Source organism: Stegostoma tigrinum, chromosome 30, assembly GCF_030684315.1.
Source record: "Stegostoma tigrinum isolate sSteTig4 chromosome 30, sSteTig4.hap1, whole genome shotgun sequence".
In the NCBI taxonomy this organism is placed as follows: Eukaryota; Metazoa; Chordata; class Chondrichthyes; order Orectolobiformes; family Stegostomatidae; genus Stegostoma; species Stegostoma tigrinum.
In genome coordinates this window covers 42,066,040-42,093,103 of record NC_081383.1, presented here as the reverse complement: position 1 = coordinate 42,093,103, position 27,064 = coordinate 42,066,040, and positions in this window count along the sequence as shown.

Here is a 27,064-nt window from a genome sequence, read left to right as displayed (position 1 = left end):
CCAGGGTCCCTTGTCAAGATGGAACTGAAGCAGGAATCTCGCACTAATCCTTCATTAGGATCAGTGACAGCTAAAGCTTCTTAAACACGAGAAAGCCGTGGGCCGGGAGCTAATTGCTGGCTATAAAGCGGGCTGGTGCTCAGGGCCTTGCTCAGCTTCAGGGAGCGCGATGGGACATTGTTTGTTGTGTTGGCTGTGCCTGTGGGCCGCTCTGCCCCTCCTGGCCTCTGCTGTGCGTGACCCGGAGCCGGCCTGGAGGCTGCCGTGTGGCCCGCCCGCTATCAGCAGCACTGACTGTATCAAGCGGGGCTGCTTCTTTGAGTCACCGAGCCTCAGTGGGCAGCCGTGTTTCTACAACCTGAGAGAGAGCCCGGGTAAGCAGCACCCACCTCCCGGATCCCGCAGCGAGCAAATGAGCCCGACACTGAAGCGGCCAGCAAGGACTTTGTTCCTGTTTCCTTGCGCAACGGTGAAGGACTCTTTGTGGGGAGTCAGTCGGAGGGAGGCACTCTCCTGTGCCTGAGAAAATAAAACAGCAACGTGACTGTCTCTAGTCGAGTAGGGGATGGTCCCGAGTGAAGTGGCTGGTTGGCTTGATGTTGGGATAATGGTGTGACGTCGTGTCACCGGACCCGCAACGTTAACTCCGGTTCTGTTTTAAACAGTTACTGCCTGACCTGAGCTTTTCTAGCAACTTGGTTTTTGTTCTTGGTTTTCAGTTATTTTGTCTTTTAAATTTTGGCCAAATTGGATTGGTCCTCCAGTCGAAGCAGGTGTTTGACAACAGAAGCTTAGCCTGGGGTTTGGACAGAAGTTGACTTGATAGAATTTGTGAAAGATTCACAAAACCCAGTAAATCTTGCTGTTCGTCACTTTGATGGAACACCTTTAGTGGGTTATTTTCGGTAACTCTGTTTCTCTCTTTTGTGGCACATTAGGAGTCGCTGTTTGGGAGATGTCCTGAGTCCTTTGCTGAAGAATCACGTAATATCCATGTGGAGCCCAATAGATCGATCTTCAGGATGGAAGCTGGTTTTTGGGTTAGATATATCACATGGTCTGTAGCTTGCCTCCCTGCACCAAAGGAGGTGGGGTTGGATTACAGTGAACTGTCCTCTGATTGAGGAGCTCTGAGGGAAGTCCTGGCAGCTCTGGGTCTGCTTATCCAATTTTTTGACAGCAAATAAAATCTCTAGCTATTTGTAGATGATTTGGTTTCCATGTCAGGGACTTCCTATGGTTGGCTGGCAGTGAAATAAAAACTTCTATCATCAGCCAGAAAACAATTTGCTTTAAACTTGCCTTGTGTTGGGGAAACCAATTGGAAGTGTTTGTCTTGCTGTAGTTGAGATGTTCTCACCTTGTACACTGGCTTGTTCCTTACTCCCTTAAACTGTGTTCTGGCAACACTCCTCTATCTTTGAGTGTTTGTGACTAAATGTTGCATCAATGAAACAAATGTGCTGTGGATCATAGAATGTAAGGATGGTATCTGACTGTCCAGCAGTGAGAGTTCCACATTAGTGTGGTTCGAGTCTAACAGGCCAGCAGTGTGATGGTTGGGAGGGTGCAAATAGCATTGATATGAAGTGAGGTCCTCAGCCAAGGAATGGAGAGGGCTGAAATAAACTAGCTAGTGTAGCTCTGAAGTAGGTGCAGACCAAAGATGGCAACACTTTGCCCCAGAAGGTGGCATGCCATTTGAAATAATAGTTGGCCAAGTCAACTGGATCTCTCCTTTCATCAAGGCATCAAATGGGGTATTGCTGGCTGTGAAGATTGAGGCTGTGGGGATTTTTCTGAAGTAACACTCTGGTGGTGTTTCTGGTCTAATCTTCAATAGAAGCTGCTGTAATTCTCTAATCAAAAATAGAGATGTGATTAGGTGTAAAACAGTGAGACTTCTCCCACTCCAGATAAGGATGGTTTGGTTGGGGGGGGAAACAGCCTTCATCAAGTTGTAGAAATAACTAACTTTTTTCACCATTGAAATGTTACTGATCAGGGATGTCTGGGCAGAATAACCAATCTTTGGAATGAATGGTCCTTCAAAGAAATGTAATTGCCAGCCTGATTTTGTGCTAGGCAGTGAGGCTGACGATGTAATTGTTCCATGTGTAGTTTGGCTGAATGGCCTCTGAAGGACTGGTGACTGATGCCCCACTGAACAGTTGTAGTTGGCTTGTCAAACTGGTATTTCAGTTTTGCTTTGAATTTTAGTTGTGATGGCACTGTCTGAGGATGGAAAACCAAACCTAGAATACAAAGGCAGGAAAAAGTGTGAATCGTGCAGTTATTCTACACTTTGCTGTGGGCCTGGTGATCAGGCACAGATCCCCTTTGCCATGTTGCTCTTGGGCACCACTTTGCCTCCCCTGACCCTTGCCACAGTCCTCCCTCTGCCTCACCAATGCAGACACCACCAGGTACTGCACCAGCCTGAACTAGCCACTTCCATGAATCTGCTTCAGGCCCAGCTCCCCAAGGCAGCTGCTGTCAGATCCTGTTCCTGCCCAAATTCCCCTCCACTACCACCGCCATGCGTCTCTACTGGATGTAGATGCTGCCAGGAACCCCAACTCACCAGCTGGATTGGTTGTTTTTTGGGTGAAGTTGAATGTTGGACATCGCTGTTTCTCCCTGCCCTCCCTTTCAATGTTCTCCCTGTTGCCGCCAGCAACACTGGAGTGGCGTGCTGTTGTACTGAAACACTGTCTCATATTTTCCTGTAACTGTTTGTTTGGCTCTACTCCTCACAGGGAGTAGCTCGTGAAGACCCTTTCAGCCAACAATGATTCTTGGAGCTGACTGTGGTTTTTGTCCATGTTTTTATCAAGCCCCATTCTGAGCATCTCTTCTCCAGTATTTGTGACAATGACACCAGGCAGGATTCTGCATTTAGTCTGGTCCCTGTTTTCATCCAACTTCAAACACATCCCACTTTGGCCTAAAAACTAGATGAAGGTTTGCTCATCGCACAGTTCACACTACACCACCCGGATCGATCAGTTACATGACTGAGGACTTGGTTTCAGTTCATGTATAATAGCTTTGCAAGCTGGAACTTTCTTCTCTTTGGAATGAATAGATCGAGAAAGAAGCGAAGCTGTTGCTCATGGCACTGTCCTCACGACAGACCTGACACAGTTGGGCTCAGCAGGTCTGTAGCTGGGTCATGAAGATTTCCCTCCATGCGCACAAATCCCAGTTTTTGGATGCAGAGACAAGTCAGGCCAGTGACCCTATTTTTCCCACCACACTGGTGATCTTCAATACGATTGCCGTTTTCTTTCTTTGCCCCTCGATGAGCATTTCTCCCATAAGCTGCCTGTGGTTTGGAGCAATGATGGACAGGCTGACGTTGCTCAGTCAGTTCCAGACACTGGTACTGCATGTGGATTTTGTGGCTGTGGAGCTGACATTGTCAACACACCATGGCGTGAGACAATCTGCCTTGAAGGCTTTTTCTCCATTAGAACTTGAACAATTCAGACCAGATTCCCAGTAGCATAACTGTTAATTTTTGGGTCTTTGAATCTTGATCCTTCTGTCAATGACTGGAGGCCACAACCACGAATGTGAAACTGAACCTTTTTCTCTTTGCAGTGTGTACAGCAGATGGCCAGTTCATTGTAGTGATCAGCAGGAACCTGACCCGTCCTGCCCTCAACCTGTCATCTCTGTACGTGAATGATGGACAAGAAGCTGAGTGCAGGCCTAAGCTCATCACAGAGGAACTTGTAGCCTTCCGTTTCCCAATTACCTCTTGTGGCTCGACCCAGCGGGTGAGTATTGGCGGGGTCTGGCATTTAGTCCCTTTTGAATGGGCCAGCTCACTATTAATCAGTGCCCTCCATTGCAGGAGGAGACTGGCAGCTTTGTGTATGAAACAGACATCTTGGGGAAGAGGATGGTTCAGACGGGGCCACAGGGCTCAATAACCAGGGACAGCTCTCTTCAGGTGAGAGGGCAGTGGGCTTTCTTGGTGTGTACAGGGAAGAGTTACTGACTGAAATGCCACCACCTCCTTTGTGTCTCTCGACAGCCTGCACATCCAGTGCAAGTACAAGGGGGAGCATGAGGCTGGCTTACAAATCAATGTCTCAGTTTACACACTGGCTCCACCACCAGCTGCTTCTGAAGATGGGATCTTGAGGCTTGAACTGCGAATAGCAAAAGGTAGTGCTGCCCTGGTAATAGAGCTCTTGGAATATATTCCTTCAGGGAGTGACTGGCTTGTTCTCCTTGTTTCTGTTAGATGGCAACTACAGGCTGTGGTACAAGGACAGTGACTACCCCATTGTGAGGATCCTTCGGGAGTCGGGGTTTGTTGAGGTTCGTGTGAAGGATCGCACTGACCCAATGATTGTGCTGAGATTGCGTGACTGCTGGGCAACCCCTGTGCCAGCCCCTGACCATGAGGTGCAGTGGAGTCTCCTGGTGGATGGGTAAGGACTCTGAATGGACAAGCCTGGCCTTGAAATGTGTGGATTTAAGGGTATTGTTCCAGAACAATATCAGTGAGATTTGTGGGCCTGGGCCAGAACTGCAGTAAGTGTCAGCACTTTGAAACAAATGGCACAGAGGGCCCATTCTCTTGGTTGGTTTGTGACTCATTACAATACATTAATAAACAGCTGCCCATCTTAATCACACCTGTTGTCAAACACTGTTCCCACTTCAAACCATTCTCTCGAGCAGCATTTCTTCAAGATTCGCTCTGAAATCTCCTCATTCTGAAGATTAAATCAATCCACACTGCAAGGCCCCACTCCTTAAACCGTCTCTACCTGACGGTGAGATGATCTGTCATTCATTGCAGCAACATTGCTCCCCAAATGCTAGTTCCTCAATCGTGTGGACTACAATGAAGGACTGTCAGCTTTCAGCACAGTCTCAGGGTGAGCAGACCAATCGGTTTTACTTGCCTCTGCCATCAGTTTGTGCAATATACTGGGACTTCAGAACAGTCTAAAAGCAGACGCATTGGACCTCAGGTTTAGGCTTGGAGAACAATTATTACCTGGCACCATTGACCTGACTTTTGCCTGGCCTTCCTCTTCCTTAGCCATGTAAACTTCCTTAAGGTATCCTGCCTACCCCCACCCCATAGACTTTCAAAATTTGGTTTCAGTGATTGTTTCAAACACTTGAGCCAATATTTTTTGAATGAATTATTTCTTGGATGGTCTTAAACTAATGAGTAACTGACCACCTCCTGTTCCAGGTGCCCCTATGAGGGCGATGACTACCTGACTGCCCTCCACCCAGTAGATGCCTCTTCTGGCCTGCAGTTCCCAGCCCATCACAAGCGGTTTGAAGTGAAGACCTTTGTTTTCTTGGATGGAGTGTCTGAGCAGCCCCTCTCTGGACAGGTAACCAAATGCTCAGAATTAGGCTGCATTCATGAAATCTTCTTGCTGACTCTGTACTACACCCCTGGGTACAAGCTACAAAATGCTCACTCGAGTATAAATTCCTTCCTAGGTTTACCTGCACTGCAGTGCTGAGGTTTGCTCTCCCTCTGGTCGGGATGACTGCACAACCAGATGTGGTCCAAGTGAGTTCCTTGATGCTTTCTGCTGAGCTGAGATCCACCCCCGCTGTCCCTGATCTTCAATGTCCCCTACATCCAGTTAGCAAGGATACAGCATCCTGATTGTAGTCTCCACATGGATTCTAACAATCTGTCATGTCCCTCTTCCCCCAAATAGGATCACGCAGGAGTGCTCCCCTCCATGAGGGGACCTTGCTAAGTTCTCCTGGTCCTGTTGTATTCCTGTTGCAGGAGAACAGCCAGTCTAAGCAGCTGCTGAATGAGAATGGTAAGTGATGCTTCTTCTCTGGTTCATGGAGCACCTTTCCAATGTCTCAACACCTTCCGTCTCCCAACAGGTGCTGCTGGATCTCCTGTTGTGGTTGGAGTAGCATTGGGTTTCTGGTGTTGTTTTTGGTGGTGATGGCTGCAGTGTACAGAATGAAGAAGCCAGCCCTGTCTGCCCAGTGTCACAAGTTTGAACTGTAGCCCTCGAATACCAATAAACCAGACAGAAACCTGTCCCTGGTGTGTTTGAAACTCAACATCCCAGCATCCTCCAGAAGTGTGGTTGCATTGTGAATCATCAACTTGAGGGACAGTAATTAATCATAAGACCAAATGGTGAGTGGCTTGGAGTCACTGAACTGCGGAGTTCCCAGCCCTGACCTGATGTTGAAACAACCTGTTCTGTGGTTGGCGAGTGGTGACATCCTAGAATCTTAGTTACTTTTAGGAATACTGTGAGCCTGTCAGAGGGCTATTACCCACTCGAGCACTTCAGTACTTTCCCTGTGGTCTCCAACCTGACAGTGAGCTTTGAATACTTCCCCTCTGGCCCCTTGACTACAAACTGTAAATGGGTAAGACCCACACTTGGGGCTTGTCTCTAGCCACTATTCCTTCTGGCAAATGATCACCTGTCAATACCACATTCTGTTACACTGCAGGGTGAGGCTGGCTGTCTCTTGGTAGTCTTAGACCAGAACATATTCCCTCTCTTTGGTATCGCTGGGATGTCAGCAATCTACACTAGCTAAATGCTCAACATCAACTGGCACCTTTCCACTTCATAACCATAGACTTGACCCACATACCTCCACACCAGATGTAACAGTAATGAGTCTGCAGCTTGCATTTGTTGGTTAATAGTGTTTGACCAGTTGTACTAATCGATCTGAATTCCTCCAATGGGGATGTTTCATGAACTCTATTCACCATTTTTCCCTACACTTAGTTTCTGTTCTACCCTGGCTATCCAGAAGTAGTGGTCACTCCCTGAAGAAGGTTGTGGGATTTGACAGCTACGACCAAATGAGGTGAAGATAGCGCCAGTGTGCTGAGCCTAGAGAATCATCTTTCTCAGCAGTTGAGAGTAAAGCATTGATAACATTAGCTGAGATGGCCCACATTTGAGGCTAAGGGGCAAAGGATGAGAGTGAGCACAGGATACTGAGCTGAATGACCAGCCATGATCACTGACCCTGCTCTCCCATCCAATGCTGAATGGCCCACTGTTTATTATTTCTCCTCAGGCTAATGCCTGTCCTGTCTTTCTCACACTGCAGACTAGTGCAGTGGCTTCACAGGCCCCATGCAGCAGTAACTTCCTGGCAAAGGATTCATTTCTCCTCAAGGGAACATCCAAGTGAGAACCAGGAGCAACCTCAACATCCTGATGTGCGATCTGTGTTGCATCTCTGGTGTGTCGCGAGTCCTGTGCTCCTCATGGTGGTTCATGTCCCATTGCACCCATTTGTAGTGGCTTCTTTTGAACTTTCGTCCTGCAATTACAGAACTCTATCACTGGGCTATCAGGGACATTGGTAAACAGTAAGAGATGACAGTGAAATGTGTTTTTTGTGGATCTCGTTATGGCATGTGTGCCAGGAACTGCATCATGTGGTTTTTGGCTCTTCTCAATAGTCATTCCTGAGTAGACCAGGCTGTGCTAGTGAGGGACTCCTTCCTTTTCTTCTCTGCCTCCCCTGCCACCCCACCAAAGAAATTGGCAAGGTAGGTATATGATTATAGCTTTAAATAACAAATACTTCAAGCATTTTCATTGCCAGCCTTTTTTTTTTCTGTCCTCCATCATGTAACGCTGTCCGTGCCAGGTCCCACGAGAAGACGCAAGCTGAAATGAGATTAGTAGTGGACCTCTTCCTTCAAAGCAATAAAATAAATTTAGTCATCCTCACAACCGTGTGAAGCTAGCTCGCTCGCTCACTCACTACTCCACAGATTGCTGTGCATGCTCGGAAAGTAAATTCCCAATTTGCAGGTTGGAGGGTTACATGATGTAAATGGAGTTGAGGCTAAGATAAGCTCAGCCCTGGTTGTACTGATCTGCAAAGTAAGCTCCACTCTGAATGACCTGCCCCTTGCTCCACCGTTGAGCAATCAGCCACCTTGAAAGAAGAGCCCAGAAATATTGCAATGTGTGGAGGGGACAGGGCAAGGCCTTCGTCTTGCTTCCCTGCTTCAAAATTGAAAATCAGTTTCATGTATAATTCTAGAAACTACATCAGTATCACATAAACTGACAAGAAGCTCCATGTGATCTTAGCCATTTGTTACCTCATTTCCGAGATGAGGTGAATGTGTGCGCCAAGGCTTTTCTGTTCCATGACATTACTGACCATTCTCCCATTCACTGCACACTTGTGCCTTGGTTTACTTTCCTTGTCCCTTTCTGTAGAAATGTCTGGGTGTGTATAGTAGGACTGAGCTCAAGCTGTTATGTTCTATGATCTAATTGTGTGTTGAATTCCAGATTCCCTCCACAGCCCTGATATGCTGTTTCTCCCTTTTGTTACTCCAGAATTTCTTTCCCTCAATTTTATAATCTGTTAACGAACACCATTTCCACCCTTCCCTGAAGAGAGTTCCACACACTCTCCTCTCTGCAAGAGTGAAAACGTTATTTTTTCCCTCGCCTCCCATGTTAACCCAAAAGTGCCATATTTTAAGACCGTCCCCTCATTCTAGTGCTTTCCCCCGCCACGAGGTGCAACGTCCTTTCAGTGTCTGCCCTGCCTGACCCCTCGGGATCTTCGTGTCTCAATACAATCGCCTCTCATTTTTCTAAACTCTTATGAAGACATGTTTAGCCTGTCCGCCCGTCACGCATCAAATAATCCCCTCGGTCCAAGAATCCTTGGAGTGAACATTCACTGTACTACACTTGTATCATTTATTAAACCGAGAAAATTACAGCCCAGGAACAGGCCCTTCGACCCCTCCAAGCCTGCGCCGATCGAGATCCTCGATCTGACCTTTCATCTATTTTGTAAGGGTTTGTGTCCATTTGCTTCCCCCGCCCATCCATGTACCTGTCCAGTTCTATCTTAAAAGACACTAACGTGGCTGCGTCGACCGCCTCCGCGGGCAAAGCGTTCCAGGCACCCACGACCCTCCACGTAAAGAACTTTCCTCCTCTCACGTTGAACTCATGACCCCTAGTAATTGAGTCGCCCACTCTGGCGGGGGAAGGAAGCTTCTTAATATCCACCCTGTCTATACTCCTCATGATTTTGTAGACCTCAATCAGGTTCCCCCCTCAATCTCTGTCTTTCTCATGAAAATAATCCTAATCTAATCAACCTCTCTTCACAGCTAGCACCCTCCAAACCAGGCAACATCCTGGTGAACCTCCTCTGCACCCTCTTCAAACTCTCAAGTGTCCACATCCTTTTAGTAATGTGGCAACCAGAACTGTATGCAGTACTCTAAATGTGGCCGAACGCAAGTCCTATACAACTGCAACATGACCTGCCCACTCTTGTACTCGATACCCCGCCCAATGAAAGAAAGCATGCCATATGCCTTCTTGACCACTCTATTGACCTGCGTTGTCACCTTCAAGGAACAATGGACCTGAACACCCAGATCTCTCTGTTCATCAATTTTCCCTCGGACTTTTCCATTTGGTGTATAGTTCGCCCTTGAATTAGATCTTCCAAAATGCATCACCTCGCGTTTGCCCAGATTGAACTCCATCTGCCATATATATACCCAACTCTCCAGTCTGTCCATGTTCTGCTGTAATCTCTGACAGTCCCCTTCACTATCAGCTCCTCCACCAATCTTCGTGTCATCTGCAAACTTGCTGATCAGACCACCTACACCTTCCTTCTAATCATTTACATATATCACAAACAACAGTGGTCCCAGCACAGATCCCTGGTCACTAGTCACAGGTCTCCAATTTGAGAAACTCCCTTCCACTATTACTCTGTCTCCTCTTGCCTAGGTAGTTTTTTATCCATCTAGCTAGCACACTCTGGACCCCATGTGACTTCACTTTCTCCATCAGCCTGCCATGGGGAACCGTCTCAAATGCCTTACTGAAGTCCATGTATATGACATCTACAGCCTTTCCCTCACCAATCAACTTTGACACATCCTCAAAGAATTCCATTAAGTTGGTAAGACGTGACCTTCCCTGCACAAAACCTGTTGCCTATCACTGATAAGCCCATTTGGAAGAAAATGGGCTTAGATCCTATGCTTCAGTATCTTCTCCAGTGGCTTCCCAACCACTGACATCAGGCTCACCGGCCTATAATTACCTGGATTATCCTTGCTACCCTTCTTAAACAAGGGGACGACATTAGCAAGTCTCCAGTCCTCCAGGACCTCACCCGTGTCTTAGGATGCTGCAAAGATATCTGTTAAGGCCCCGGCTATTTCCCCTCTCTCTTCCCTCAATAACCTGGGATAGACCCCATCGGAACCAGGGGACTTGTCCACCTTAATGTCTTTTTGGATACCCAACACTTCCTCCTTCCTTATTCCTCATTCGGGGTGGCACGGTGGCTCAATAGTTAGCCCTGCAGCCTCACAGCACCGGGGACCCAGGTTGAATTCCAACCTCGGGCAACTGTCTGTGTGGAATTTGCACATTCTCCCCGTTTCTGCGTGGGTTTCGTCCGGGTGCTCCGGTTTCCTCCCACAGTCCAAAGATGTGCAGGATGGGTGGATCGGCCATGCTAAATTGCCCGTAGTGTTCAGGGGTGTGTGTGAGTTATAGGGGGATGGGTTTGGGTGGGATGTTCCAAAGGGCGGTGTGGATTGTTGGGCCAAAGGGCCTGTTTCCATGCTGTAGGGAATCTAATCTAATCCAATCTTATGTCAACTCGACCTAGAGTAAGCAAACATCTATCCCTAACCTCAACATCTGTCATGTCCGTCTCCTTGGTGAATACCGATGCCAAGTACTCATTGAGAATGGCACCCATTTTCTCTGACTCAGTGCATAACATGCCTTCAAGTGGGCTAATCCTTTCTCTAGGCTTTGGGATTTTCCTTAACCATGTTTGCCAGCAGTATCTCATGTCCTCTCTCAGCCCTCTTAATGCCTCGTTTCAGATTCGCCCTACATTCCCGATATTCTTCCAAAGCTTCGTCTGTCTGTCGCCTAGACCTCGTGTATGCTTCCTTTTACCTCTTGGCTAGCCTCTCAATTTCACCTGTCATCCATGGTTCCCTAATCTTGCCTTTTCTATTCTTCATTTTCACAGGAACATGTCTCTCCTGCACGCTAATCAACCTCTCTTTACAAGCCTCCCACATATCACATGTGGCTTTACCTTCAAACACTTTCTCCCAATCTACATTGCCCAGATCCTGCCGAATCTTAGTATAGTTGGCCTTCCCCTAGTTTAGAACTCTTCCTTTAGCACTACATCCATCCTTGTCCATAAGTATTGTAAAACGTACGGAATTGTGGTCGCTATTTCCAAAGTAATCCCCAACTGTAATTTCAACCACCTGGCCGGGTTCATCCCCCAACACCGGGTCCAGTATGGCCCCTTCCCGAGTTGGACTGTTTGCACACTGCTCTAGAAAACCCCCCTGGACACACCTTACAAATCCGGTTCCATCTTGACCCCTAACACTGAATGAATCCCAGTCAATGTTTGGAAAATTAACATCTACCATCATCACCACCCTGTTTCTCCTACACCTTTCCATTATCTGTTTACATATTTGTACCTCTCTCTCACACTTGCTGTTGGGACACCTGTATTACAGCCCCAACGTTGTTACCGCATTCTTCCTATTTCTGAGTTCTGCCCATACAGCCTCACTGCTTGAGTCCTCCGTGGGGCTCTCCTTCAGTGCGGCTGTGATATCGTCTTTGACCAGTATTGCAACTCCTCCACCCCCTTTACCTCCTTCCCAATCCCGCCTGAGGCATCAATATTCTGGGACAACTAGTTGCCAATCATGCCCTTCCCTCAAACAAGTCTCAGTAATAGCAATAACATCATACTTCCAGGTACCGATCCAAGCCCTAAGCTCATCTGCCTTATCTACTACACTTCTTGCATGAAAACAAATGCACCTCAGACCACCTGTCCCTTTGAGTTCATTATCTGGTCTCTGCCTACTCTTCCCCTTAGTCACACTGACTCCATTATCTAGTTCCCTACAGGCTTTCGTAACTACCTCCTTTCTGTCCAATATTTGGTTCCCATCCACCTGTCACATTAGTTTAAAGCCTCCCCCCAGCATTAGGAAAAGCACCCCCAAGGACATAGGTTCCAGTCCGGCCCGGGTGTAGAACGTCCAATTTGTAATAGTCCCACCTTCCCCAGAACCGGTTCCAATGTCCCAAAAATCTGAACCCCTCCCTCCTGCACCATCTCTCAAGCCACACATTCATCCTGGCTTTTCTTTCATTTCTGCGCTGGCTAGCAAGTGGCACCGGTAGCAATCCTGAGATGACTACCTTTGAGGTCCTACTTGTTATCCTGGCTCCTAACTCCCTAAATTCTGCATGTAGCACCTCATCCCGTTTTCTACTAATATCATTGGTGCCTATATGCACCAGCGCAACTGGCTGTTCACCCTCCCACTTCAGAATGTTCTGCAGCCGATCGGAGACATCCTTGACCGGTGCACCTGGGAGGCAACATACCATTCGGGAGTCTCGCTTTCGACCGCAGAACTGCCTCTCTACTCCAATTACAATTGAATCCCAAATGACTACAACCCTTCCACTCTTTTTCTCGCCCTTCTGTACAGCAGAGCCAGCCATGGTGCCATGAACTTGGCTCCTGCTGCCTTCCCCTGGTGAGCCATCTCCCCCAGCAGTATCCAAAACGGAATGCCTGTTGTTTGAGGAAGATGACTGCAGGGTCACCTGCACTGCCCTCCTGCTCTTCCTCTGCCTTTTGGTCACCCATTCCCTTTCTCCCTCAGCAATCCTAAATCAAGGTGAGGGGGGATGGTGGTGGTGGATGGTTTAGGGGAGAAGTGTGAGGAAGACTCTCCACACAGAGGGTGATGGATGCCTGGAAAGCACTGTCAGTGGAGGTGGTGGAAGTGGGCACATTAGCAACAGGTAAGATGTTTCTTCACAGACAGTTGAATGGGAGGCGAACACAGGGTCAGAAACAGTGCCTATGCAATAAGGAGAGAGTCGAAATAAGGAGTCGGAAATGGCACAGGCTTGGTGGGTCAAAGGGCCTGGTCTTGTGATGTATTGTACGAGTTGCCTAAAACTGCTCACAGTATTCTGGATGCAGCCTCTCCAATGGCCTGTACAACCACTTTTAATATTCCATTGCCCTTCCAATAAACAATAACATTCCACTTTCCTTCCGATGTAGTTACCGGGACCGGGCCCAGACCCACAGAAATGACACAGCACAGAAGGGGCCATCTCGTCTATACTGACCCAAAGGCATCCAGTTGCTCTCTCTAATCCCATCTCCCTGCACATGGTCTGCAGCCAACGAAGGAAAGTATTCCACGTGCCATCTTCACAACCCTATCTAGCAGTAATGCTACCTTTAGGGACGTGCACTTGCAAGTGAAGATCTTTCACTTCATCAACCCCTCTCGGTATATTTTGGTTTCTTGTTTGTTCCCCTTTTACTGTTCAAGCTCACTCATTGTATTATCTCACTCTTACCTGTATAATGACATTTTGTAATGAACGTACAAGGACACACAGCTCCCTTTGAATCTTGAATTCTTTTTCCACTTCAATAATAACTTGCTTTTTCATTCTTTCTGCCAAAGAGAACCAGTTCACACTCTCCAATATTCTCCCACCCTCCTCCAAATCTCTCAGTGTACAGTGACCATGGGGATGTCTGTCTGTGTGTGCTGGGTCCTCTCATTCCAAAGGATGGCAACATTTGCTTATGGACGAACAGTCTCGAACGCACGTGAAAGGCCTTTGTTCAGCAGAGCAAGGTGTGAATACCTCACTGCTTTTGGTATTCAGAAATGTGCCCAATAGCCTCACGAAATAGGGGGCAGTACAGAGATTGCACGTTCTCTGGGATTGTCCTGGATTCACCACAAATTGCGAATCAGTCTCTAGAATACTGTTACGTATAAAAATTATTATGAAAGAGACAAAAGGTTGAATGGCATAGAGTCCGACAGCACGGGGACGGTCCCTTCTCTCCAAACCTGTACATCCTGACCCCAGTGTCCAACCTCTCGAACCACATTTCCCTGCACTTGTCCCATATCCTTGTAATCCTTTTTTCTTCACATATTTGTCCAAGTGCCTTTTAAATGTTCTCAATGGACCCACCTGATCTACTTCTGCAGCCAACTCGTTCGATATGCATAACACCCTCTGTTTTTTTTAAAAAAAAGTTGTCCCTCATATTCCCCTCTATTCTTGCCATGTTACCGCAAGCTGATGCCCTCTCGGCCTCCATTCCCCAGCCTTGTGAGAAAAAGGCTGAGTGCATTCACCTTACCCATGCCTCTCATGATCTGATACACCTCGCTAAGATTCCCCGCTCTGTCTGCTACATGCTAAAGAAAGAAGTCCTAGCCTGTCCAACCTCTCGCGACAACTTCATCCCTTGAGTCCTGGCAACACCCTTGTCCATTTCGTCTGCACACTTTCCAGTTTCATAACACCAATCCTCCAGCAAGGTGGCCAAAACTGATCACAATACTCCAAGTGTATCCTCACCAACATCCTGTACAACTAGAACATAACTTCCCACCTTCTATACACAGTGTACTAACTGGTGAAGGCCAGTGTGCCAAATGCCGTCTTCACTGCCCTGTCTATATGTGACTCAACTTCCAGTGAACTGTCAACCTGAACTTCAAGCACCTCTGTTCCAATATACTCCTTAAGGCCTTACCATTCACCATGAAACACCAACCTCGATTTGACTTTCCAAAATTCAACTCCTCACGCTTGTGAATATTAAACTCATTTTGCCTTTCTTTGCCCACTACCCCAGCTGATTCAGATCCTGCTGCAATTTCTGATAACCTTCCTCACTGTCCACGATCAAACCTATTTTAGTGTCATTCGCGACTCACTAATCATGCCTAGTACATTCTAATCCAAATCATTGCTATATATCACAAATAGCAAAGGGCCCAGCACTGATCCCTGAAGCACACCACTAGACGCAGGCCTCCAGTCTGATAAGCATCCGTTCCATGATTATCCTCTGCTTCCTACCATAGAGCCAATTGTGTATCCAATGTGCCAGCTCTCCCTGATTCCATGCGATCTAGCCTTACAGAGCTGTCTTCCATGTGGATCCTTAACAAAGGCCTTACTGAAATCCGAATACACTACGCCTACTGCCCTGTCCTCATCGACCTTCCTTGTCGCTTCATCATAGAACTCAAACAAATTTGCGAGGCATGATCTCCCATGTACAAAGCCATTCTGCCACACAGAAAGCCATGCTGATCAAACCCTGTCTTTCCAGATACATGTGTAACATATCCCTCAGAACCTTCTCAAAAAAGTATCTAACACAGATGTGAAGCTTACTGGTCTGTAATTTCCAGCTTATTATTCACAGCCCTTCTTGAATAAGGGGACCTTATTTGCTACCTTCTGGAACCTCACCTATGGCGAACGATGATGCAAAAATATCAGCCAGGGCTCCCACAATTTCTTCTGCAGCATCTTGCACAGTTCATGGATATATCGGGTCAGGACCAGGACATGTATCCACCCTCACACATTCTGTTACATCCAACACCACCTCTACTGTGATATGGAGTGTCCCCAAGGTATTGCCACTAACTTCTCCAAGTCTTCATCTCTTTCGCCACGGTAAACACAAAGGTGAAATATTCATCAGGTATCTCACCCATCTCCTGCAGTTCCACACAGACCTGCCCCCCTTGGTCCTTGAGGAGTCGTATACTCTCTCCAGTTATTCTTTTCCCTCTAATATACTTAAAGAATCTCTTTGGATTCACCTGAATCTTCTCATCCAAAGTGATCTCCTACCCACGCCCCTTTCACCCTCCTGACTTACTTCTTCAGAAAGCTCCTGTATACCTCCAGGGATTCCCTTGATCCCAGCTGCCTGTACCTGAGCCATGCCACCTTCTTTTTTCTGGTCAAAGCCTCAATATCTCTTGTTATCCCGGGTTCGCTGCTGCTGCCAACCTTGTCCTTCACCGTCACAGGAACATATTGACCTTGACTGTAGCTAGCACACATTTAAAGGCCTCACAATTGACAAAGGTTCCTTTGCCTGCAAACAAACTCCTTCAATCAACCCCTGTAAGCACTGTCCCAATTTAGAACCTGAACATACGGACCAGTTTTGGCCTCACCAGTATCTCATACAGCTGTTCTCAAGAGTTTCACTGTTATATCCCGAGGTTTGCATCCTATTCCTCTGCCAATAAAGCACAGCACTCCACGGGTCCTCTTTACAACCTTACCTCCCTGCACTGCTCCCTTTCGGGTCCTGTGCACTCGCACGCCAAGAACTCCCCCTTCATCTACCCAGCTCGGTATATTTCTGTTTTGTTGGATACTCCTGTTTACTGTTCGACCTACCTAAATGCATTAGTTCACACGTCTCACACTTACTGCACACTTGCATCTTGTGATGAATGTATCTTGTTTACTTTGTTTTCAGCAGGAAGACCCATTTTCTCTGTATCCCGCCTTAATTCAGTCCCATGTTCCAGCTCTATTTCTCTTTCATCACAATTAGTAACTGCTTATGTCTCACAGTGAGCCTCCACACCATTTGTTCCCCTCGCTCCTCTCCCCATCACTCCCTCCCTGTCAAATACATAAAAACAGTTTTCCAACACCGACACGTTCTGTAGAAATCAGGGCAGATTCCAAACTGTGTCTCTCTCCACAGATGTTCCCACCGGTAACAGGAAGAACAAGAGTGCATTGATTTAAAATGATGTGGAAGGGTAGAAGTGAGAAAAGGTTTTTACACACTGCGGGTAGTCAGGGTAGGGCATGCACGGCCTGGAAATGTGGTGGAGCCCAGGTTCAACTGAGGCATTCAGGAGGGACACTGTGGGAGGTTATTTGGATAATACTGTGTGGGGAGAGAGGGAAAAGGGAGCACAGGGAACAGAACCGCTGATGGGCCGAATGGCCTCCTCTGCACCGGCATAATTCTCCGATTCTCTTCCCTACTTGCAGATCCAAGCAGAACCGATTCTGGAACAAACTAAAATCTTGCTGTTACTGGAACCCAGGGTCCCTTGTCAAGATGGAACTGAAGCAGGAATCTCGCATTAATCCTTAATTAGGATCAGTGACAACTAAAGCTTCTTAAACACGAGAAAGCCGTGGGCCGGGAGCTAATTGCTGTCTATAAAGCGGGCTGGTGCTCAGGCACTTGCATAGGTTCAGGGAGCGCGATGGGATATTGGTTGTTGTGTTGGCTGGGCCTGTGGGCCGCTCTGCCCCTCCTGGCCTCTGCTGTGCGTGACCCGGAGCCGGCCTGGAGGCTGCCGTGTGGCCCGCCCGCTATCAGCAGCACTGACTGTATCAAGCGGGGCTGCTTCTTTGAGTCACCGAGCCTCAGTGGGCAGCCGTGTTTCTACAACCTGAGAGAGAGCCCGGGTAAGCAGCACCCACCTCCCGGGTCCCGCAGCGAGCAAATGAGCCCGACACTGAAGCGATCAGCGGGGACTTTGTTCCTGTTTCCTTGTACAATGGTGAAGGACTGTTTGTGGGGAGTCAGTGGGCGGGAGGCACTCGCCTGTGCCTGAGACAATCACCGAGCAATGTGACACTGCTCTCCAGTAGAATTGGAGATTCTTCCCGAGTCAAGTGGCTGGTTTGTTTGATGGTGGATCATGTATTTTTTTTGCCAAATTGAGTTGTTTCTTTGCATTGGATGTAGATTTTGGAAATCTTCATGAAATTCCACAGCATACTGTAAAGTTCAGGTGTTTGTCACTCTTTACAGCTGTTAGGGGGTTATTTCAGCTTTGTTTGTATGAAGGTAGAAACTGCCAAGTTGAAATCTACTGTTTGTTTTTGGACAGTGTTCCTGAGTCCTTATACAGCAGAATCAAATAATGCCTGTGTGGAGCCTAATAGATTGATCTCCAGTAAACAAGTTGGTGTTTGGGGCAGTTACATGTGTTGGTCTGTGTAGTGTCTCTCTCCTCTTAGTGCAGAGATGAATTAGAGCAAACCCTGTCATACTGAACCCTCCCCAGATTAGAGAGGGTCAGAGGGAAGTCCTGGCAGTGATGGGCCAGTTTATTGACAGTCACTCGAGCAAATCAAACCTCCAGTTATTTGGAGATGTTTGGGTCAATTCCATGACAAGGAAACCACTTGATTGGCAGACAGATAAAACCCATGTAGAGTTAATTAGCTTCCTTACATTTTTCCTGTGGCCCTTTTTCTTCCCTGCACTAACCCACCCCCCCCCCCCCCCCAAACAAAGTAGGGGAAATGACAAGTTGGCAATATTTGTTTCTGTGGTTGAGATAGTCGAGCCTTGTGCATTTGGGATGTTCCTTACACACTTCTGTCCAAATTCTGCAGCTTTGAGTGTTTGTGTGACTAAACATTGTGCAAAGGAAACCAGAACATGCTGCCTGCTGTGGAAGGTAATAACGGTTTCTGACTTTGTGGTAGTAAGAGTTGTGTTTTGTTCTTGATTCAACTTGAACAGGCCAGTAGTGTCATGGTTGGTGAAGGTGCAAATGCCTTCCAGGAATTCTCAATTTTAATATCATGGAAGGGATGGGGAGAGACTTGATTAGAATCACTAGTGTGGTTCTGAAGTAGGAACAGATGTGTGGCCGTGTGTTGTTTCTGAAGGTGATGTGGCTTTTGAAATAATAGTTGAAGTAAATAAGATACACTCTTCCATGGAGGCACCAAGTGGGGATCTTGCTGGATGTGAAGATCCTTGAGGCTGTGGGGACTTGCTGAAACTGACACCCTGTTGTGGTGTCTTTGTTGCAGTATTAAATGGGGAATGCTGTAATTCTTCCCCCAAAAGGGATTGAGACTTGATTTAGGTGTCAGTTACTGAGAGGTCCCTGTCTGAAGCAGGCAAGGCCTGGGGACACCAGGCTTTCTACAAGAGGCTGAAGAAATGTGTTTTGAACACCATTGCAGTATTAATGACCAAGGGATGGTTTGAAGGAATGGTCCTTTGTGGAAGTGAACTTGCAGGACTGATTGGAGCTGGGCAGTGGGACAGATTCTGCATCTGGGCTGAATGGCCTCTGTAGTAAGGGCTGCTGACTGATCTCTGAACAGTTGAGGTTGTCTTGTAGAACTGTAACCCTTCTGCCCTACTCGTGCTAGTGGGAGTTGTGGCTAAACACCCTTTTTGGCCAATGTTATCTAAGACTTAGACGTCACTCTCTTGTGCCCAGTTTTAATCAAGCCCCGTTCTGAGCACCACTTCTCCAGACCCTGTGACGGTGACACGAGGCAGTGCTCTGCACTGAATTTTTGATCAACTTCCTAGATCACCCTGTTACTTGCTCGAAGGCTCAGTTTGAGTTCATGAATATTTAGCTTTGCCAGTTCAACAGGTGATGTTTCTTCCATGTGGTGCACTGAATTGGTCTGAGAAGTGAAGCTCTTGCTCAGTGCACAGTTCACGCCACAGATGTCACCAGGTTGAGTACAAGAGTCCTGTAGCTGGATCAGCTTTCCTTGTGCTCCTTTATGGGCCAGTGATCCTGGAGATTCTCTTTTTGCGCACAATTGTGCACTTCCCAAATGCCAGTGTTTTTGGCTGGCCACTCAGCCTGCTCCTACACAAATTGTGGTGATCCTCCACACAGTTCCTGCTTTCTGCCCTTACCACCTGATGAGCATTCCCTGTTTCCTCTTTGCCACACCCCCACCACCGGCTTCCTGGTACAAGTGCACCGGCCGCTGCCCCAGGGTTTGGCCCTGCGGGTAGACTGACTTTTTTCACCATCTGTTCCAGACATTGCTCCTGCATGTGGCCCTTGCAGCTGACATTCCAGCACATCCTGCCCTTGGCATTTTTCAGCTTCTCCTTGCCTGAGAAGGCCCCCTTATGGTCTTCCTGGGTAAACAGAACACCTGACTGTTTGTTTCAGTCATGTAGAAGACTCTTTCCAGCACTTACTTTGGGCAGTCACAGGGTTTGCAAGTTGAAAGGCAGACAATCTGTCTCTCTGAATCATGAAACTTGAAAACAATTCTGACCAGTTTCAGAGTAGCATAGCAGTTGTTGTTGTTTGGGTCATTGAGTCTTGATTTCTCTCTCATTACTGGAGCGACAACCATTGAGGAAACTGAAGCTTTTCTGTCTCTTTGCAGTGTGTACAGCAGATGGCCAGTTCATTGTAGCAATCAGCAGGAACCTGACTCGTCCTGCTCTCAACCTGTCATCTCTGTCCGTGAAAGATGGACAAGAAGCTGAGTGCAGGCCTAAGCTTATCACAGAGGAACTTGTAGCCTTCCACTTCCCAATTACCTCTTGTGGCTCGACCCAGCGGGTGAGTATTGGAGGGTCTGGCTTTCTGTCCCATTTTGAATGGGCCAGCTCCCTATTAAACACTGCCCTCCATTGCAGGAGGAGACTGGAAGCTTTGTGTATGAAACAGACATCTTGGGGAAGAGGATGGTTCAGGTGGGGCAACAGGGCTCAATAACCAGAGACAGCACGTTCAGGTGAGAGGGCAGTGGGGTTTGTTGCTGTGTACAGGGAAGGGTTGCTGACTGAAACTTCTCCACCTCTGTGTCTCAACAGCCTGCACATCCAGTGCAAGTACAAGGGGGAGCATGAGGCTGGCTTACAAATCAATGTCTCAGTTTACACGCTCCCTCCACCACCAGCTGCTTCTGAAGATGGGATCCTGAGGCTGGAACTGCGAATAGCAAAAGGTAGTGCTGCCCTGGTAATAGAGCACTAGGAATGTATTCCTTCAGGGAGTGACTGGCTTGTTCTCCTTGTTTCTGTCAGATGGCAGCTACAGGCTGTGGTACAAGGACAGTGACTACCCCATTGAGAGGATCCTTCGGGAGTCGGTGTTTGCTGAGGTTCGTGTGAAGGATCGCACTGACCCAATGATTGTGCTGAGATTGCGTGACTGCTGGGCAACCCCTGTGCCAGCCCCTGACCATGAGGTGCAGTGGAGTCTCCTGGTGGATGGGTAAGGACTCAATGGAAAGACTGATAGGATAAAGCTATCACAATGACTGCTGTAAATCTGCTCCTGTCCAGTATCACTGGCCTTGACAAATGTTTCTACAGACTGGGAGAGTAAAAGCAGATTCGTAATGCAATTGATTCAGTTTGTCATGAACTAACCCTCTTCCAATAGCAGCCTGCTTGCCCTTTACAGAATCTGCAGTAAAAGCAACATGGCTTTGTGCTGCTGCAATGGCCCGCGTTGCCCATTCTAAGCTTAGAAAATGTACATACGTGCATTCGAGGAGATGTACATGAGGCAAGGACACAGCTCAACATGTTGTCTCAGACAATAAAAGCCCACGACGAGAGAAACGGAGTCGGGCAGTATCTGTAACCTCAGATCCCATGCAGATCCTTCCATGTCTAATCACCCTGTTTAGCCATGTTAGACGCTGTCCCATTCCCAGAACAGGTGTCACCTATTCCCAGAGGTAAAGCAAAGAAGTCAGGTACTGCTAGTAGAAGCCTTGTGTCTCCCTGCAGCTTATGATTCCTGCACTCTGGAATGACTGGTCAAATTTGCTGAATTGTTTAAATTGGGGTCGTCTGTTGCTCTTTTTTCTGTTTTTCACCTGAAAAGCATATCAGGGTATGAGGAGGTTTAGCACCACTTTGTTGGATAGCTTTTAACTTCCATTTGACGACTGATTCCAAAGAAGTTAGTGGGAGCCCTCTTCAATCTCCCTTTATTCAAGCCCCTCCTCTGGGAGAGCCAACTGGGGTTAGAGCAAGGGAGCACAAGGGAAAATGTTTCCTTTTTTCCTGAAGCTCTTGCTTTATACTGCCTAATGGCCAAGATGTCACTGCAGTCCATCAATAACTGTCCAACTGCCACTGACTGAACCTTCCTGTTCCAGGTGCCCCTATGAGGGTGATGACTACCTGACTGTCCTGCACCCAGTAGATGCCTCTTCTGGCCTGCAGTTCCCAGACCATCACAAGCGGTTTGAAGTGAAGACCTTTGTTTTCTTGGATGGAGTGTCTGAGCAGCCCCTCTCTGGACAGGTAACCAAATGGTCAGAATGAGACCAAGCAGATGAAATCCTCTTGCTGACTATCTGCACTGCAACCTGGACTCAGCTACAAGAAGCTCCCCTAAAATCTCTGCTTCTTTGCAGGTGTACTTGCATTGCAGTGCTGAGGTTTGCTCTCCCTCTGGCCCAAGTGACTGTGCACCCAGATGTGGTTCAAGTGAGTTCCTTTTTCCTTTGGAAGGCCACTGGTGTTTTAAATGGCTCTTATTGAGCAAGTAATGAGCCATGTGAATGAAGGGGAACTTGCAGGTGGCCTTTTGCCTAAAGGCATGTCCAGGTGCCACAGTAAATGAAATTGTAGTTTCCCTACAGTGTGGAAGCAGGCCATTCAGCCCCACCAGTCTACACCACTCCTCTGAACAGCATCCCTCCCTGACCCATTTCCCCCTACCCCTGCACATCATTGGACTGTGGGAGGAAACTCTGTCAAAGACAAGGAGAATGTGTGGAGTTTGCACAGTCACCAAGGCTGCAGTCAAGCCTGGGTCCCTGGTGCTGAGGCAGCAGTGCTAACCACAAAGACACTACAGTGCAGGCACGTAACATGCAGAAAGTGACTTGTGGTTGGAAAAGGAAACATGCATGAATGGGTCACCTAAGCTGGCAAGTGAATGTTGCAATTCAGTTTGTGAAATCTCTTTCGGGTCCTTCATAAAAGCACCCGTGCAATTGATGAAATGGATTGCAGATAGAGGTCGAAGTAGCAAAGAGAATTGATGGGTAGTATTCTCACTGTGTGCTAGCAATCCAGAACTCCAAGCTAATGCTCAGGGGATCTGACTCAAACTTCACTGCAGCAAGTCATCAAATTGTGACAACTGTTTAATTGCTGTGAACACTTGGTTTTTGAAAAGAATCCTTTCCTTTCCCAGGAAGGGAGCCATCCGTCCTGGCCTGGCTTAACTGATACTTGTCTCCAGACCCACAGCAATGTGCTGACTCTCAGTTGCACTGCTCCCCAACCCCTGCTGCCAATCCACTGGGATGGGCCATAAAATCTGGTCCTAACAGAGATGCCCCATCCTGTGATCTAATCCCCTGCCTCCCCCCTCCAGAGGGGTGTAATGTAGAGTGGGCACAAGTTGGAATGAAGATATTAATGAACCAAGAACCTGTCATTCCCAAAAAATATCACTTGATGATTGTCAATGACATGTCCCACTCAATTAACACTTGTTGCTCTGATGAATGCAGCAATGTGGTTGTGTACAAGGTGTTCTCCTCCTCTTTCCCTGACTTGAATTTTCCTTCCTGGGAGTCCAGTGGCAGCCTGAGTGAAAGCAATCACTGCCCAAGTGTCACACTTTTCACGACAAAACCCCTTTAAACTTTGGTTCTGTAAATACTTGCTGACTGCATCTAATTGCAGATGTGGATGAAGTACAGATGTCTACTTGGAAACATCTGATCTTTTGAGTGACCTCTATCTCTGACCACGGAGTTAGCAGTAATGGGAACTGGAGAATCCAAGGTAACGAAGTGTGGAGCTAGATGAACCCAGCAGACCAAGCAGCATCTCAGGAGCACCAAAGCTGAGGTTGAGATGCTGCTTGGCCTGCTGTGTTCATCCAGTTCCACACTTGACCTAATAACTCCCTGTCTTGGGTCAGAATGGTCTAATCTTGTCCTTGCTCCAACAGGGCAGCGCAGAGGTACCCATGACCATGAGGGGACAGTAGTGAGTGCACCTGGCCCAATCCTCCTGGCAAGGAATGGTTTCAGTGCCCAGAATCAACTTGGAGCAAATGGTAAGTGAAGCCCCTGCAACAGGCCACCTGTGATCTCCAGTAAAAGGAAACCTTCCTCTGATCTCCCTCCCTCTCTCTCCCACAGACGTTTCTGGGAGACCTTGGGCTCTGCATGGAGTAGCCATTGGCCTCATGGTGGTGTCTGTCTCTCTGCTGGTCGTGGTGGCTGCAGTGTACGTGAAGAGACCAAGAGCTGCTGCTGTATCTCCCTGTCACGATGAATTGTAAACCCTGAACAGAAATAAACCAGATGGACAAATGTGCCATGAGTGCTGTTTGCTCACTGTTCAAAAATTAGCAAATCCTGTTCATGAGGGATGGGTGGAAACTGAATCTGTTCAGACAGAACATCCATCTAATCCAGCATCAGGCAATTATTGCACAGTTTCACTCAGTTTTGAACTGCCCTCTGACCTGTATGATTGCCTGATATCTAAAGGATGTTGTCCTGGTTTCCTGTGTATAGTTCACAAAGTTGGAATGTAACCATTTGACATGCCTCCTGGCTGTGTACTAGCCCACAAAACATTCTCTTGGTCATGGTACCTGGCATGTGCCTGGTAATGACCAACACAAGGGGCACACTCTGAAATCCATGTATCTGCAGTTTGGGTAAGATGAGCTTTACTTAAGGCAGCAGCATTGTGGTTCACAACCAGATACTGCTGGCAAGTCACAAACGTTGCCTCCCAGACATACCTCAAGGGGTGGGTTTCTGACCCTGATGTCAGATGCCAACATCACCACCTGCTGACAGCAGCAGACAGTTAGCAAATGGTTTGTCCCTTTGACTGCAGCAGGCATTACAGTGCTGCCCTTTCATCCAAGCAGCCTCTGCCAGTGTATCTCAGAATGCCATCTCTGCCATGAGATCATTCTGCTTCTGGGAAGCATCCTGTAAATCCTGACCTGCAATGAGACAATGCAGCCCCATGTAAGATTAATTGGGCTTGCAGTGTGATTCATCTGCATAACAGTCCTTGTTGCCCACAATGAGCTAAGTTCTAACAAACCCAACAATTCCCTCCCAACTGACTGACACTTGTTTATTGGATTAATTTCCCAGTACAAGTCCCACCTATTTTACCCAAGTAAGAAGAAAAATTCCAACTTAGTCTCTCCAAGTCCACACTGAATGTGTTTTCAGAAATGCTCTGCCTTCTCCACTGTCTCCAGTCACAAATGCTTTTCCCCTGTCACTGATCCTACTGTTAGGGATGTCGTCTTTGTGAATTCTTCTGAGGACATTAAGCTACTTTTTGTCTTTATCAGGCTGATGGTGATTTCTGAGAGCATCTGTTTATTTCTCAGACAGTGGTTGATCTTTTTTCATTTTGTTTCAAACCCTGTCCTTGTATACTTTGTAAGAGCACTAATGTTATCCAATAGCATTAGTCCAAGGTTGTGTAAACTGTCCAGTGTAAATTCAATGGTTTTTCAGTTGCTAAGTACTTGGTTTCAGTTTATTGGTTGAATCAAGCTAACTGATAGGCCTCTTTTGGCAACAGTTTCATATCTCACAACCAATTGCCAAGTGTGACTTGGAGTTGTCTGCACCTTCAGCTACTTCGAAACTTTGCAAAATATCTAAACTTGGGAAACACCCCTGTCCTGTTCAAGGGACAACAGACTCTTTCTCTTTTTCTTCCCTGCCTTCCAATTCACAAGTACTCTGCACAATTTCACAATGCTGCTCTCTGGAACGAATCATCATAATCAAAAGTTAGCTTCACTTCTTTCCCTGAACACCATGAGGTAACTGACATATGCATCTCAGGATTAAAGTTACACCTTCTCATAGTAATTCTGCCTGCATATGTAACACTGGACCCTACTGATTCCAATCTTTCTTTCAAATGTTGCCATTTACAGCTTGTATTTCTCTTTTGAACATGTGATTAATGCACCTGCAATAACACTTAGCCCACAACATGGACAATCTGTAAATTAAATGCTTGTAACAAAATACTCTCCTCATCCAATCTTTCTGGTGGGTGGGTGGGGGCACTGTTGCTGTCCACTGGCCCACAGCACCTGGGTCTGATGCTGGCCTGTGGGGACTGCCTGTGTGGTGTTTGCACCTTTTCCCCGATGCCTATGGCTGGGGGTTGGAAGGGGTGGTTTCCTCGAGGTGCTCATGTCACTTCCCCACATAACAAAGCTGTGTAGGCTAGGTGGATTGGCCATGCTGAATTGCCCATTGCTTTCAGGGGTGGGGCTGGGTGAGAGATCCTCCAAGGGTCAGGTGGGGACTTCTGTGACAGATTCTATTAGGGATTCTGCTGCTGTTGTTGTAACAGAAATGTGCAAATACCATAAGCCCAGAACCAAAACTTGGGTTCCCTCCCCACCTCAAGTGGAATATTTTCTCTCGTGGCTATTGAGATTCTTTTGAAAAATAACTGGCATTTCAGTTCTCCTTCTGTATCAACACCGCTCCAAATCCTAATCTGCTGTTGATGATACTGATTTTGAGAAATTTGGTGTGGTTGAAAACTGATGCAGTAGTTAACTTGGCTTTTAACTTCTCAACGCTTCCTGCAATTCTTGTGTCCACCAAGATTTTGTTTTTCAGCAAAACTCAGTGGTGCCATCATGCTACTAAAGCTTGACTCAAAATGCTGGTCGAAGCTGTTTGGTCCCTAAAATCAAAGCACCTCTTTCTGCAAGGATGGTCTTTGGAAATTCCTCAGTGGCTTTTGTCATTTATGTTCCTTGTGGTCACCCAACCACTTCTAATTTTAGTATCCCAAGAGCATCACTTGTCCCTCTAAGAATTCAGCTGGTCATAAAATTTATGACCAGTTTTGTCTTTCCAAGAGCTCTGCCAAATGCACAATGTGATCTTTGCACAAGTGGCTAAAAATCACTAAGGCATCTGTATAGATCATAGAATCCCTACTGTTGGAAACAGGCCCTTCAGCCCAACAAGTCCACATCAACCCTGAGCATTCCCCACACCCCCCCCCCCCCCCCCCCCCACCAATAACCCACATAATCAACACATCCCTGAACACTGGGCAATTTAGCATGGTCAATCCACCTGGCCTGCACATCTTTGAACTGTGGGAGGAAACCCACACAGACACATGGAGAACGTGCAAACTCTACACACAGTTGCCTGAGGGTAGAATTGAACCAGGGTCCCTAACCACTGAGCCACCATCCCTCCCTCATATAACTGGAACACTTAGTCAATCCTGCCACAACTCTGTTCACAAGTCTCTGAAATGTGGCTGGTGCACTCTTCCTTCCACATGCCATCACTGTATATTGATGTAGCACATTTGGGCTACAAACACCAATTTC